Source organism: Muntiacus reevesi, chromosome 3 (assembly GCF_963930625.1).
Source record: "Muntiacus reevesi chromosome 3, mMunRee1.1, whole genome shotgun sequence".
NCBI classification, from domain to species: Eukaryota; Metazoa; Chordata; class Mammalia; order Artiodactyla; family Cervidae; genus Muntiacus; species Muntiacus reevesi.
This window is the reverse complement of record NC_089251.1, coordinates 269,841,698-269,854,183: the sequence shown is the minus strand read 5'-3', so window position 1 is coordinate 269,854,183 and position 12,486 is coordinate 269,841,698. Positions and strand designations below refer to the sequence as shown.

Here is a 12,486-nt window from a genome sequence, read left to right as displayed (position 1 = left end):
ACGTCTGTTCCTGCCCCCTGCACCGTCAGAGAGCTCGGGTGAGCCAGAGTCTGTCAGGCAGCTCCTGGGCAAGCCCAGCAGCACCGCCTGTTGCCGGGAGCCAACACATGAGACCCTACCCCTAAAAAGGCCATAGGGGAGAAATCCTGACAGGCAAGGCGAATCAGGTTTTCAGGGGTTTCGAAAAAGTCAGCTCACGAAACCCTACCCCTAACAAGGCCATGAGGGAGAAAACCTGATGGGCAAGACGAATCAGGTTTTCAGGGGTTTTCGAAAAGGCTAGTTCACAAGATCCCACCCATGACAAGGTCACGAGGAGAAAGCCTGACAGGCAAGGCAGATCAGGTTTTCAGGGATTTTGAAAAGCTGCCCCCGGCTCTAACCTTAAAGATGATATCTGTCTTTCTGATGCCTGCCTCAATGGACTACTCCCTAATTTCTCTGACACAGACAGGAAGGCCTTCCCCGATCTCTTCCCAAATAAGAATCAATTTAGAACTTTAATCAATAAGTTTCCCAGGTGGTAGTTTTTTATGAGATTATTCAGGGTGAAAGGAGTGTTTTAATTCAAACACCTCTGCTGGTAGTTTTGTTAGCCAAATGCATTTATGCGCTTGGTACTAATATGCATGATTGCTTATAATATCCTAATCATAAAATAGCATGAAGAACCTGATTATATAAAAGCCCTAATAGACATAGAGCCCTTTTAAGGGGTAAAGGAGTCCTATTAGAAAACATAAGAAAATTATTCTATAGGTGGTTATTGGGTTGTGATTTGCTTGCTGTGTTTTGCTTGCTGTATTTTTGCCTTTAATGTGCTAAGGTTGTGTTATAAAAACCATTGTTAATATAGTTAAAGATCTAGACAAATAAGAACTTAGCCCTAGTGTGGTAACAATGAGACGGTTGTTAATTGTTAGCCAGGAATACTAGGCAGAAGTTGCCTCACTGAAGCCACAGAGTCTGTATGGGGTAAACTTCTTAGATAAACGCAACTGACAACTTTTGCAGTAAGATTAATTTTTGTATTAACAAGAATATAATTCTACTCTGTACTGTTTCCCTATGACCCTGTTACCTTTCAGTTAAGGTCACCATAAAATCGGAAAATAGGTTTACAATCACTTGACCTGCATAAAATGTTAATAGCCTCAAGGCCAGAAGATCATGTGCTAAAAATTACTATAGAATTAGAAAGCAAAAAAATCCTGCTTTTCCTAAAATTCAAAATGATGTAATGCTAATCCTGTGAAATCATGAGTAAACATCTTGTACCTTAAAAACATTCTGTGAAAGGGTATAAAACCGGTTGTCAGAAAGTAAAACACAGACTTGGGCCTATCAAGGCTAGTCTCACGTCTCTCTCTCTCTCTCGCCGACGCCGTTCATCCTGAGGGTACCCCCTGGATCATGTCGAGGCTGGATCCCGGCAAGTGGCACCACGAACAGGGAACCCGAGGGTAAGCCCCCCCCCCCATTGTTCAGTTTTCAGGACGGCTAGGACCCCACTAGGGTGCTGCAGGGCCCCCTGCATAAGATAGGTAGGGTGAGGAAAGTGGGTAGGCTTTAGGTTTCTTCTTTACAACCCTACTAGGGCGCTACAGGCCCCCCTACATAAGAAAGGTAGGGTAAGAAAAGTGGGTACGTTTCAGTTTCCTTCTCTAAATTAAGCCTCTTCCTTTTTTCTCTTTTTTTCTTCTTCTAATTAGCAACAAAAATGGGTAACAGTGAGTTAAAAGAAAGACAACTTTTTATTGGAATCATAATGCAACTTCTTAACTACAGAGGAATTAAAGTTAAAAAGACCAGTGTTCAGTCCTTTTCCCCCTTTGTCCAAGAGCAATGTCCTTGTTTTCCAGAAGACAGCAGTTCTCCTGGGTTCCCTTACCCTCCTGCCCTCCACCCCGGTGCTCTTTCCAATGAGATCTCTTGCTTTCTCAGCACATGTGTCTCCTCCGACAATTCATTTATAAGAGCTCAGTTACGGGCCCTAGAAGGGGTCCCCCTTCCTGCAACTGGTGGGAACTCTTCTTCCCTGAGACTGACATCCTGACCACTCAGGGTACTCAGAGGCCAGCTTGCCTGCCAATGGACCAGACCCAGCGGCCGCAACTGGGACCCTTTTGTCCCTGGTCTCCTCCTGACACAGACAACTGGCCAGAGTGCCCCGACTAGTAAGGAACAAGAGACTTTATTGACCTCTTTCCCCTTCCCTCTCTCTGTCCTCTCCTTAGCCCTTCCTATCCCTCCCGTTTTTCTAATCCCCCAGTAATTTGGTCGAAGGGCCTCAGCTTGAGCTGAGGATTGGAGACTGATCACCTCCTCTTGGCAGAGAACTCGAATTCCGGTAGGGCCGAGTTCCAGTCCTCCCTTCTCTGGATGCCTGGGTACCTGCAGGTGGCAGGAGACGTCTGTAAGGCCACCCTTTTTGCCCCCCCCTTTCCCGCCTCCTCCTCCTTCTCCTTTTCCTTTCCTCCTTAAAATCTTTGAAGACATCTGAAGTTCTGTGTCTATCTAGAAGGTTTTCTGAGAGACTGTATTCTTGTATTTAAGGGAGTGTCTGATGAGGACTGCCAGGTTTATATGTGTGTGTTTTAACTCTGTGTTCTGTGTTGTGATTTTTGATGGCTATTTTGCTTTTTGTTAGAACTTGATTTTCTTTCCCTGTGCCTTGAGACCAGGGAACACTTATCTAGACCATCTCTAACTCCTGAGACTGAGAGAAAAAGGGGAAAAGCCTTTAAAAATTTTTATTTATTTCAACTTTTTTATAAACTAGTAAATTTTATATTATAATATCTAATTCATCACCAAACTTAAAATATGAAGCTAGATCTCGCACTGTGTCTGTCTAAATATGTCTTGGTATATATTTGTCTTTGGGTAGTATTTTTTAGGTTAATTTGTAAAAGAGCTCTATTTAATTGGCTTAAAAAAAAAAAGGTAAGTGCTTACAAATCAAATAATTCTAAATTAAACAATAAATTCCAGGTTCAGGTAAACTAAAAAATATTCAATATTAAATACCTGATATTAATGTTTGTTTGTTGACCTATCTAATATAGACATGTCTTAGAGTAATTAACATCTAGTAAAATATTTTCATTATGCCTAGGTTTATTATAAGTTAAATGTTGTTATACTGTAATATCTGTTACAAGTTTGTCAGCAAGGAAAGTACCTCAAGTAAGAAACTTAAAAAAAAAGAAGGTAAGTGAGATATGAGCTTTTAAACTTTATTAAGATTAAAAATATCTGTCTAAAACAGTTTCTCTAGGTTTTGGTAACCTAAATTTCTAAAGTTGTGCTAAACTAATAGCAGAAGTTTATTAAATAGCTTGGTCATTTCCAAATAAAATAAGATTCTGAAACATTCATTACTGAATACTAACTTACAGAGAAACGAAAGATTTTAGACTATTAATAAATAATGTTTGATGCCATCCTGAGATGTTCATTAGAAATTTTTTAGAAATTATCACTGGTATTTATGTTCACCAATCTATAGAGTGCTAATATAAAGGTAAATTCTTGGTTGCTTAAAGAAAGTAGGATGTGTGTGTTCAGTAAAAAAGGTATAAAAAATAAAGTTACATTTTACGAAGGGAAAAGAAAGTAAGTCTGACTTACAGGTGGCTGTTTCAGGATGGGAGAACAAAGTAATGGGTACAAAAAGTGTTAAGAAGGCTTGATGGAAAGTACACTCCAAGGGAAGAGTTTTGTGCATAAATACAAGTTTTCTTGAGACGTTGAACTGCCTTTGATAATGGATTTTAAGTTTCTTTACCTCTAAAGTGGTCTGTTCTATGTTTACCTTTAAAATCTTTTTTACTTTGGCTAAGTAAATATATTATTTCACAGTGATCTATATGATTCTACCTGACAGAGTACTATAAACCCTTTTGATATTTATTGACAAAACTGCCTAAATAACTTGACTTCTAGCTGACTTTGGGATGCTTCAGAGGGCCCCTGAGACATCCCAAAGAGCTATTAAACTACCTGAGTTCATTTGACCTGTTAAATTGCATGGGAATTACTGTTGGAGGAGTGATAAATCTTCAGGTTATATTGTATGGTTGATGTTACTTATATAGATATCCTAGAAATTATGTGAAATTCATGAAAATCTGATATGTCCTGGTAAAATATTGTCAGTTATAATTTTAGCTATCACGTTAAAGTGTTAGAAGTCACAGCAATGACCAGGCTACAATTTAATTAGATTTTAAACATGCCTTGTATGGTTTCACTCTCATGCCTTTTAAAAAAATACTGCTGGTTCTTCGAGATTTATAAAAAGACTTTTCTAAGATTAACTAAAAAAATTTGTTTGTTTGCTATCCAGTAAATTGGTAACAGACTGGAATTTAGTCTACTCTCTATGTTAAGAGAAAAAAGTTTTCTTAGAATGAATCTTTCAATAAATAAGTGTTATTTAAGATTATGGTACATATAAAAGCTCATTCTGCTTCTACCAAAAATAACCCCTCACTGTTAGACTTGTGCTATCTTAATGTCTTAAAACTGACAACGCCCCTGCTTACACTTCTAAACCTTTTCAGGCTTGAATATTGGGGCAACGACATTAAACCCATTCATACCCTTCGTCCCGTCACAGAACTCATCAGAGCAACCCCAAGCAGTGCAGGACTGGACCTCTGTTCCACCGTCACAACAATACTAACACCTGACTCCACCGCTGTGAAAGTTCCCACTGGTGTTCATGGCCCTTTGCCTAGAGAAACGATGGGACTATTAATAGGCAGGAGCCCCACATCCTTACATGGGATCACAGTGATTCCAGAAGTCATAGACTCAGACTATACTGGTGAAATTCAAATAATGGTGTCTCCCCCCACTAAGACTATTCAAATCTATAAAGGACAGAAAATAGCTCAGTTGCTGATGCTACCTTGTCATGCTGACACAAGAAAAGCAGCTTCAGCTGCCAAGTGTTGGGACAGGGGGTCTGATTCAAGTGATTATGCCTTTTGGGTTACACAAGTTACTCAAAAAAGACCTATGAAGACAATTCTAGTTAATGGTAAAAAGGTGACTGGCCTGCTAGACACGGGAGCAGACATTTCCTGTATTGCGGGCAGTGACTGGCCCAGTGCTTGGCCAACTCAAACCACAGCTAATGAGTTGGTTGGCATTGGTAGAGCACCTTCAGTGACAAAGAGCTCACAAATTTTACTTTGGTATGTAGATAAAGACTGCCAGGGACATTTTCAACCTTATGTAATTCCTTCATTGGGAGAGATATTTTTGCTCAGATGGGAGTTTTGCTGTATTGCCCAGATGAAAAGGTGGCTGCACAGATGTCGCAGATAAGTTATAATCCTTTTATGGGTCTGAGTAAAGATCAAGAGAGACAAATTGAGCCAGTTGTCCCAAAAATAAGAAGAGAGAGACAAGGCTTAAGATATCCAAATTTATAAGAGAGGCCATTGTTCTCGCTGCTGACCCCATAGTCTGGAAATCTCCTGATCCGGTGTGGGTGGAACAATGGCCTTTAAATTCAGAAAAACTTTCAGCAGCACGACAGTTAGTGAGAGAACAATTAAAGGCTGGACATATAGAGTCTTCAAATAGTCCATGGAACATGCCAGTTTTTGTAATAAAAAAAAAATCGGGGAAATGGAGACTCTTGCAAGATCTAAGAGCAATAAATGCCACTATGTAAGATATGGGAGCCTTACAGCCTGGCCTTCCCTCCCCTGTGGCTGTTCCCCAAGGCTACAATGTTATAGTGATTGATCTTCAAGATTGCTTCTTTACTATTCCCTTAGACCCTCAAGATAAAAAGAGATTTGCCTTTAGTCTTCCCTCAGAAAATTTTAGACAACCTCATCAGAGATTTCAATGGAAGGTTCTTCCCCAGGGTATGAAAAATAGTCCCACATTGTGTCAAAAGTTTGTGGACGCTGCCCTACAAGGTATCAGGGAGAAACATCGGGATGTCTATCTAGTCCACTATATGGATGATATATTGCTAGCACACCCGGATAGGGTTTATTTACAGTAAGTTTTGATTAAATTGCAAGAGACTTTGAATCGCTGGGGCCTAAAGGTGGCCCCTGAAAAAATCCAAGTGAATATGCCTATAACATATGTGAGAAGAATCCTAAATAATGAAACAGTTACTCATGTACCTTTGCAGCTTAGAAAAGATAATTTGGTTACTTTAGATGATTATCAAAAGTTGTTAGGGGATATAAATTGGATTCGGCCCTTTTTAAAGTTGACTACTTCTGATCTTAAGCCTTTCTTTGACATTCTTCAAGGGGATCCAGACCCCACCTCTGCTAGAATGCTGACACCTGCAGCCAGGGAAGCCTTAATGAAGGTAGAAGAAGCTTTAGATAAAAATTATATTAAGAGACTTGATTATAGTATGGCATGGCAATTTATAGTGTTGCCCACAGCTGTGGCCCCTACAGGGGTGCTTTGGCAAGAGGGTCCCCTAGAATGGTTGCATTTACCTGTCACGGCCAAAAAGGTTGTGGCCTGTTATCCAGGACTAGTGACTACTTTAATAATTAAAGGGAGACATAGAAGCATTGAAATGTTTGGAAAAGAACCATCTGAAATCATAGTGCCTTATAATAAAGAGCAACTAAATGCCCTTCTATCATTAAATGAAGACTGGCCGATTGTCATTGGTAATTATCCAGGACAAATTTTACACCATTTACTTGCTAGTCCTTTATTAAATTTCCTCTCACGACATCCGGTGATATTTCAAGAAAGGTGTCAAGTTTCCCCTATCGAGGGGGCAATGTTGGTGTTTACAGATGGGTCTTCTAATGGAAAGGCTGCTATTGTCACCCAGACTTCAAAAAGGGTTTTAAATACTGGGGAAACATCAGCCCAGAAAGCAGAATTAACAGCCGTGATAGAGGCGTTCAAAGAGTTTTTAGACCAGGCTTTTAATTTATTTTCTGACTCACAGTATGTAGTTAGGTTGTTCCCTCAAATTGAAACGGCTGTTTTACCAGAAAATAAAACCACAATTTTTATATTGTTATCTACCCTTCAACAGCAAATTTGGAAAAGGTCAAAACAATTCTATGTTGGACATATAAGAGCTCATTCTAATTTACCTGGACCCCTCCATACGTTTAACCAAGAGGCAGATTTGCTAACCCGAACCATAGTGGCCAGTGATTTTGAAGATGCTAAAGCCTCACATGCTATGCATCATCAAAATGCAACTGCCCTTCAATACCAGTTCCACATTCCTAGGGAATCTGCACTCGAGATTGTTAGAACATGTCAACTTTGCCCTACTTCAGTTCCCGCTTTGCTTTTTGGGGTAAATCCCCGTGGCTTACTACCTAATGTGCTTTGGCAGATGGATGTAACACATGTTCCTTCTTTTGGAAAACTATCCTTTGTGTATGTTACTGTAGATACCTTCTCCCATGTCATTGTGGCTACTGCCAGAATGGGAGAAGCCTATAAAGATGTAGTTCAACATCTTTTTGCCTGTTTTTCCTATTTAGGAATGCCAAAATCAATTAAGACAGACAATGCTCCAGTTTATACATCTAAGTCCCTTAAAAATTTCTGTGCCCAATTCGGTATATCCCACTCTACAGGAATTCCTTACAATCCCCAGGGACAAGCAATTGTAGAAAGGGCACATCAGACACTTAAAACACAAATTTCTAAATTACAAGAAGGGCAGTTCAAATACAGTTCTCCACACCACGTTTTGCAGCACGCCCTCTTTGTGCTCAATAACCTTAACGCTGATCAAGCCGGTTTAACAGCTATGTTCCGTCACTGGAACCCAGAACAAAAAGATATGAAACCTTTAGTAAAGTGGAAAGACCTCCTTTCCGGACTATGGAAGGGACCTGATCCCTTGCTAACCAGTGGGCGAGGGTATGCTTGTATTTTCCCACAGGGTGCTGACTCGCCAATTTAGATCCCAGACAGACTGATTTGCCATGTCGAAGTCCCCCAGACCTCCGGTTCCCTCGCAGCCTCAGCCACAAAAGAGGAAGAGCACTCCTCTGCCCTCGCCTCGGTCACTCACCCGGGAAGTCCAGCAGACTTGGAAATGACCGGCAACAGAGATCCCGGAGGAACCAACGGCGGATCCACCCACTAAACAGATGTCATGGCTTTGCATGAAAGATGGCGCCCAACCTCCTACTCCTTCACGTCGCAGAAGACCACCAGGACGTCCTGCGCGGACAACTCAACAAGCCTCCATACCCACATGGGGACAAATTAAGTCACTCTGTCATCAAGCACAGGGAATAGCTTCCCTGCAGGGATCTTCAGCCTCTCCCGAAAGGGTTTTTATTGCTATGCTTGCTTTACTGTCTTGTCAGGCAAGTGCTACCTCCTCTACTTCAGAAAAATACTGGGCATATTTCCCTGGTCCCCTGACCTTCCAAGTAGTTACTTGGAACAGCGACCCTATACGGGTCAACACAGACCAGCCTCATCTCTTGGGAGGATCCTATAGTTCTTATGATAAAGATCATTATCCCATCAATTTTAACTATACTTTTAGGGGATTAACAGATGACCTTCCCCTTTGCTTTAACTTCCCCCATAGTCATACAAGTGATCTCATCACTCCCTCTAAGGAGGGACGTGTTGGAGCCTCCAAAACAATTCTGACAGATTCTCCAGCATCAAAATTTTCAGACAATACAGGAGATCGGCTGGTTTGGATATTACAGGCTCATATGCCTGGGGTCCTTGACCCCTATAAATCTTTGTTCCTTAATGCTCCACCAAAATATCCAAATTGTATTGATGTTGCTCCGTCAGATGTCATATGGAAAACTATAGACAACCGCCTGGGATACCCAGTATGGAAATCTTGTACTTATAATTCAAACATAGATTATAGAATACCGGGAGGTGGAAATTATTTGGTACAAGACTGGAGCAATCCAAATCCAAGTCAGAATCTAGGAGCTGTCAGTAGGCTTAGCAATTAAAATAATGATTCCCTCCCTTGGCCATTGGTGCCCAGCAGATGGCATTATAATCAATTTGTTCCCCCCATGTTGTCCTATACAACTAAGGGTAAAACTTTTTGACAGCCAGAAATTTGGAGAGCCCTTGCTGCCACCTCCATTGTTACTTTAACTCGACCAGAAAACAATTCCACCTATTCTGTGCTGGCTTGTTTACCCTCCCCTTAGGTTTTTTTGTTTACTAATGATTCAAAAAGACTTCATATACAAATGAATCATTCAGGTGGACCAAATATAGTCTACTGTGAACAATGCATGCTTTCATCCTGTTTAACCCCTCAATGTAATATTTGTTCTTTTGTGGTACTGCAACGTCCACCTTATCTTATAGGTGTCCACATCACCTAGTCTTTCTGTCCTTTATGTGCTGGTCTCACTCCCACCTCAAGAATGAGAGGTTTGCTGCATTTGCTGTTCTTCTGTCTAGAACGCTCTGCCTGGATGATTCTCATAGCTTCTGGCCCCAGTGGTCAGTAAGGCCTCAGATCAAGTGTCATCTCTGGAGAGAGATCGCTAATTACCACCCCTCACCCAACATTAACTTTGGTGGTTTTTTCCTCTTCCCATCCCTCACCACTATGAAACGTTATTTCGTTGATTGTTTGAAGTTTGTTTTTTTTGTTTGTTTGTTTTATACTCTCCCCTAAAATAGAAGTCCCATGAGTTTATATTTCTTATTGCTATAACCTAGACACATATCTAGAATATAAATGAAACTCAAATAGTACTTGTTGAATTTACAATGAATGAAATAAAGCTTAAAGAGGTAAGGCGAGGTATTAGAAAAGAACTAACCAAATTGTGTGAGAGTAAGGACTTCCAGGAAGAGGTATGTTTTCAGTTATTAAAATCAAAGGGGCAAGAGAGCGAAGCTGGCGTGCAGGTAACAAACAAGAATTGTGGAAATCACTCGTTCATCCCCGTCCTTTTTCACTAGATTAGGAACACCTTTAGCACTGGACGGAGAAGGTGATGGCACCCCACTCCAATACTCTCATCTGGAAAATCCCATGGACGGAGGAACCTGGTGGGCTGCAGTCCATGGGGTAGCAAAGATTCGGACATGACTGAGCAACTGAATTGAACTGAACTGAGTGCTTCCTGGGTGGCTCAGATGGTAAAGAATCCGCCTGTAATGCAAGAGACCTGGGTTTGATCCCTGGGTTGAAAGATCCCTTGGAGGAGGTCATTGCAACCCACTCCAGTAATGCATCACTAGCTGCATATCAGCGCCACAGGCTTAAATGATATTTTGCATGCATGTGTGCCTGCTAAATCATCATTTAGCAGACATCTCAGACTCTTTGATACCCCCATGGGCTATTGCCCATCACGTTCCCTTGCCCATGGGGTTTTGCCAGAAAGAATACTGGAGTGGGCAGCCCATCCCCATCTCTTTCCTCTTCTTCAAGCCCTGACAGTCTCTTTTCTTTACTTCACGTCCTCACACACAAACACACACACACACACACACACACACACACATACACACACACACACACACACACATACACACACACACACACACACACACACTAGGAGAGAGTGGGGTGTATTAGATTTTAAGGCCGCTGTAACAAATTGCCATGAACTGGGTAGCTTAAAACAATGGGTATTTATTGTCTCACAGTTTTGGAGCCTCTACATCTGATATCAAGTTTTTGACACGACTGTGTTTCCCCTGAAATCTGTAGAGCAATCCTCACTTGCCTCTTCCTCAATTTTGGTGGCTGGCCAGCAGTCTTTGGTGTTCCTTGGCTGCAGGTGAACGACACCAATCTTTGCCTTTGCCATCAAACAGCCTTCTCCCCGTGTGTCTCTTCCTCCATTTGGCTGACTTCTTAGAAGGACACTAGTTATTGGATTAGGGGTCCACCTACTCCAGTATGGCCTCATTTAAACTTAATTACATCGGCAATGATCCTATTCTGAAAAAGTTCATATTGTTGAGTACTTTTTGTTAGGAATTCAACATATCTTTTGAGGAGTGCGAGAATATTCAACCAACAACAGATGGTAACCATGAGGAGAGCATCCCACAGAAACCAAAGACATTGCCTTGATTCCAGAATTTATTTCAAGAAGGAGTCCTACTACAGTGGGGGTAGAAGATCGAAGAATCTTGTTAAGTATGTATTCCCACCTACTATTTGGTTTCCTTATGGACTAACTGGGTTTGATTGACAGGTGTATGCTATCATGAGTTAATGATATTAAAAAAACTGAATGCCTTCATATAAAGGCTGAATGGCCCTGGATACAGGATAGCGGCCCTATCCTTTCTCGTAGTTTCCCCCTGCTATCCCGTTTGGAGAGAAATGTTGGTGTATAATTTTGATGAGCAAATGGGATAAGTGATTGTTGTGATGAGGCTGTCACTCTTTGCCAGAGAACTGTCTTTGATGTCTAAAGGATTACTTGGGACCTAGATGAAAGAGTCATAAAATAACAAGCCTTACCAAGGGGATGCAGCTAGCATTTAGGAAATGCACACATTTTTCTGTATCTCCTCTTTTCCTTTGATCAAATGTGTACACATTATTAATAAAAAGAAATACAAATTTTAAAAAGACATGAAGAGGGAATGGTCAAATGAACCCTGCCATAGTGCATAAGAGAAAAAAAAATCTCAGCAATTTCACATCAGGCCCTTTGTTGAGATCCTATACAAGAACAGCAGGATGATTGGGATTCTTAAATGACAGTGGCTGAAATGGCTAATAAAAGCCTGCTAATGACACAGAATCAAATCACCAAACAAACCCATCTCAAAATCCAGTTTCTCTCGAAGGGAAGGGCATGAACTTTATGGTTGGCACTGTCTCTTAATGTAGGACCTTAGGCAAGTTACTTAATCTCTCTCAAGTTTGCTATGTATAAAACTAAGGATAACTACCTAGCAAGGCTGTAGTGACCATTAAGCCAAACGCAGGACACATGTAACAGGTGCTTCACTAAATCGAAGCCTTCCACCTCCCAGCCCTGCAAATATATGCAAAATACAATCTTTGCACAGTACCCCTCACCTACTCTTCATCTCATTCTCTTCCTCTCTCTCTCTGCCAAAGTTCTTATTTATAGTCTAGCAGAGGGTATATAAACAGGAAATGACTTGCATTTATTTTTAAAAACCAGTGTAAAACAATGGAGTATACCCCTGGCTACTTAAGTGCTGACAAACTCGACATTCCTAAAAACAGCAAACACATATTGAGTGATCATTCATGCCAGGCATGGTGCTAGGCATGGAGTATTCACTAGTAAGTGAAACATCTTCCCTCCCTGATGGAGTTCAGTTTAGTGAACTGAATGGTGAAGAAGCAATGAATATATAATTGAAAAATATGTTCAGTGCCCATAAAGAAATGATCAGGTGCAATGATGGAGACTAATGAAAGGGCAGGTGGGATACTTAGTTTAGGAAGGATGGCCTTTCTGAGGTGACATTTAAACTGAAACCTGAAAGATGAGA

At 41.0% G+C, this 12,486-nt stretch overlaps 1 long non-coding RNA gene across 1 annotated transcript; it reads left to right on the top strand.

The window, feature by feature from the left end:
- Positions 1-879: 879 nt before the first annotated feature.
- Positions 880-11,586, top strand: LOC136165516 (uncharacterized). Its single transcript, XR_010662539.1, has 2 exons — positions 880-1,463; positions 7,922-11,586. It is a non-coding gene; the product is annotated as an uncharacterized lncRNA (long non-coding RNA).
- The last annotated feature ends 900 nt before the right edge of the window (positions 11,587-12,486 follow it).